We start from the raw sequence: 3,965 nt of genomic DNA, 5'->3' as shown, positions 1-3,965 counted from the left end.
ACGAGCTAGAAAAACGAAAGGACACGAGATGTTTCAATATGGACAATGCTTTGATGGACATGTGTTCGTTACTTTGTGATGATTTTCAAATTGACGAAAGTGATGTTTCATTGTTGCAATAAAACAAAAAGGGGACAATCAAACAGATTTTGAAGAAGAAGACTGCTTTTGGACGTATCATTTTGACTTCTCTTACCAAGTCTTATTTTTATGTTAAAGCTGAGTGTGATGCAGGGTGTTCAACAAAAATCTACAAGAGTGAGGGGTTTGTTCTCCAGCACTCTAATATGTTAGATTTGGGGAATAAGCAGGTTCATTGTCAAAACGATGTGTCCGAGAGCATTGTCAAAACGATGTGTCCAAAACAAAACGATGTGTCCGAAACGGAACAAAGAGAGCATTGTCAAAATGATATGTCCAAACGCATTGTTGAAATTAATTGTCCGAACGCATTTCTCTTCTTAGAAATGTGCTATCTTTGTTTTCATTTGTTTGTGACATACTGAAATCTAAGTCGTGCCACAAGCTACATCTCCAGTCAGCCAATTTGAATCATCTGCCGTAATTGTCTTCAACATCAATACTTTCATTTTTTTTCATCAAACACAAATTTATATGGACATTGACCGAAATTGTGAAGCATCCACGTGACCACACAACGCATGCGTTCTATGTTATTGTGGTGAAGTATCGATGACAACACGTGTTTGAAAACATCAATACTGAAACTCGGTGTAATAATTCCAACTGCATCCTCTCAAGCGCATGTGACCATCAATCCTTTTGAATTTACTGCATTTTCATTATTGTAATATGCTACTGTGCAAAAATAAGGCAGATATTACATGTATATCTACAGTTTATTTACAAATATACACATAATTCCACACAGCATTTGTTTTGAACAACTTCAATAGTAAGTTCAATCTACACATTGATCAGTCCATCTATTTACAGTGCAGACTTCGGTTCATATCCAAGTACAAACTCGGGTTACCCGAGTTCCAATCGAACGAAGAGAGTTTCAACTCTTACTCGTATATGACGTATTGTGACATTTGAACTCTACCCAAGTAATCCTGCCTTTCATGGGGGGTTAGCGTGGTAGCAACATGTCGATCTTGCAAGGATACTGCGCATGTGTCAGTTTTCAAACGATGGATGTGATTGGTTGGAGTGTTATACATGGGAGTAAGAAAGAACATTGGAATAGTTACCCCAATCGGAACTCCTCGAATGTCTCGCGCACTCAACATAGATCTCGGATGTAATACGATGGCATCCATGAGCGAATTTGATGCATTGTCAATTGTGACGTCACAGCAATGCATCAAATTCGCTCATGGATGCCATCGTATTACATCCGAGATCTATGTTGAGTGCGCGAGACATTCGAGGAGTTCCGATTGATAGTTACCCTACTAAGTCGGGTTTCAACCGAAGTCGCCACGTGATGTCATTTTGTAGTAATCTGTTTGGTTTTTTTGCGTAGGTGAAACTTCGTCAATTTTTTAAAACAATGTGCATGATGAGTTTCCAATTCATATTTCATCATCTTGTATTGGGAGTAATATTATATTATCATACCCTATTATTCGATAGTTCGCCGCAATGAATCGGACAAATCAGTTTGATTTGTCATACATGTAGCTTCTGACCAGTCTACACTGCATGTTTGCGACAGGGTGTTTCTTTTCCCAAATGTAACTGGTACATACTATGTACTATACCAAACGATGAACATTTAAATTTGACAGAGGAATAATTTGTTCTTAAAATCTATCCACTGCCGTCAAAACCCAGTAAACAGATCTATTGAGATACATGTAAATAATACTTTTTTCATCATTTTGAATCTTCATTACATTTACCCTTGATTGTATATCTTATTCCAGATTTATGTCCCTCCACTCCACCATACTCCACTCCACTTAGCAATGAATCAGACACTTAGCTTCTGATCTGTCTACACTGCATGTTTGTGACAGGGCGTTTCTTTTCTCAATGCAACTGGTACATACAATACAAAATAATGAACATTTTTAAACTTGGTGGAGCATTGGACGATAGGAAATCATTTGTTCAGTAAACAGATTTAATTTGTTGGGATACCCGAGTCACATACATGTAGATACTACGTTTGTCATGATTTAGAATCTTCATTACATACAATGTATGAGTATTTAGGTCATACATCTAGATGATTGTATAGTTTATTCCAGATTAATGTCACTTCACTCCACTCCACTCCACTCCACAACACTCCACTCCACTCAGCTTTTTACACAGATGGTTGTGTAGTGGACAGTCTAATACATAATGGGCGATAGTTTCTGGGACCTGCAGTGTGTGCAACTGTTGCTTGTGTGCCTGGTGTATTGACCTAGATCGCCCAATAGATTGGTTTTCCCCACCCTCGTGTGTGTGATGATGTTGTCGTAGTGAATGTTGTAATGCTATGCGAGCGGTTTTGTGCATGAATTGGATTTGATTTTGGATATGAATTTGGTTGGAAATTAGGTATTGTTTGTTAATTATAATGCGACGAATAAAGCTGTAAATTTCTCTGACCCCTTGGGATATGTCGTGATACTATTATGCCCTAGTGCTTAATTAGCAATGTTGTCGACAGTCTCATTGCCTCGAACACCGTCAAGTGAAGATACATGTATTGGTTGGAAATAGATGTGTTTATTCGATGTGATGATTTATGCAAGAGGGTGAGGATGGTGTTGAGTAGATAGACAGAGATATTGCCTGTGCATTTACACCCCCCTCTTCAAAGTCGTTGGACACCCGTTTTGTCTGTAGTGGGTTATTTGCTCTCATCAGTGTCGATTTTGGTGAATCCTTTACAGTGTATTGTTATGTGTTGAATACAACACCTTAATATGTATTGTGGTGTTTTTGGTTACAGCATTGTCAATATTGGTGCAGACTGGTGGTGGTGGGGTAGGACCCACGGAGTCCTTGGCAATGACTGTTCAGCAAGTGACCCAGTTAGCCATTAGTGTTTTTATGTTGCCATATTTGGTAGCCAAAGAGGCAATTTGTCCTCCCCTCATCCCGTCTTCCGTTGTCTTTGTTGTTTGTATATGAGAGAGTATGAGATGCTGGTAGTAGTGTGTTTGCAGGGTTTGTTTTGTCAAAATAGACCGTACCTAGCCCAGTACCCAAAAGAAAGTTAGAGTCTGCAAAGGTTAAGTAATAGTTTCCCTGATTCCAATAGGACTGCGCTGTGGTCGGTGTTGTTATGGGTAGAGCTGTTGTTTGGATGCCGTCGAGATTTCGTAGACAGGTCTTGCAACTAGGGTTGTAAGCCTGACAACCATAGTCAACAGGTTAAAACCAGATCGCCGCACTACATGAAAATCGATCTGCGATTGAAATAAAACTACTCGAAGACCTCTTAGGACCTCGATGACCAATATGTATATCTGAGTGACCAAATCAGCAGAGGGTTTTTTTTTGTGCTCAAAGGGCTGGCTGTGGCTGAATCGATATGCGGCGACTCTGTCTGTGACCTATCATCAGTAGGCCTCTGATTAAATCAGACAAACACCAGTCGACAAATTTTGTGATTACTCTAAAGACTGACTTTGTTTTGCGACGGTTTTGATACCAACCAGGCGTTTTGTGAATGGACACGATCTTTTGTGTGCTGGAGTTCTTCACGTGACATTGAACACTGAAATCCCTGCCGAGAATGTGTCGCAAAACAGATTGGTGTTGTAGAATTTCGGTTCCGGGTAATTTAGCTTTCCGGTTTAGGTTCTGGTCCGGACATTTATATGTGCATATACAGGAAATCAATTTCAACCAATTATTTTCAGGAGTAGCAGGGAATCACATTCAGATCCAAATGCAAATATTCCCAAGTTGTGTGGATTCAAGGTTTTTAAGCCCCCGCTATATTGTTTTGCCCTGTCTGTCTGTCGGAAATTTTAGCCTTGCTCATATTTGAC

This window comes from Ostrea edulis, chromosome 4 (genome assembly GCF_947568905.1).
Source record: "Ostrea edulis chromosome 4, xbOstEdul1.1, whole genome shotgun sequence".
NCBI classification, from domain to species: domain Eukaryota; kingdom Metazoa; phylum Mollusca; class Bivalvia; order Ostreida; family Ostreidae; genus Ostrea; species Ostrea edulis.
This window is presented reverse-complemented; position numbering follows the sequence as displayed.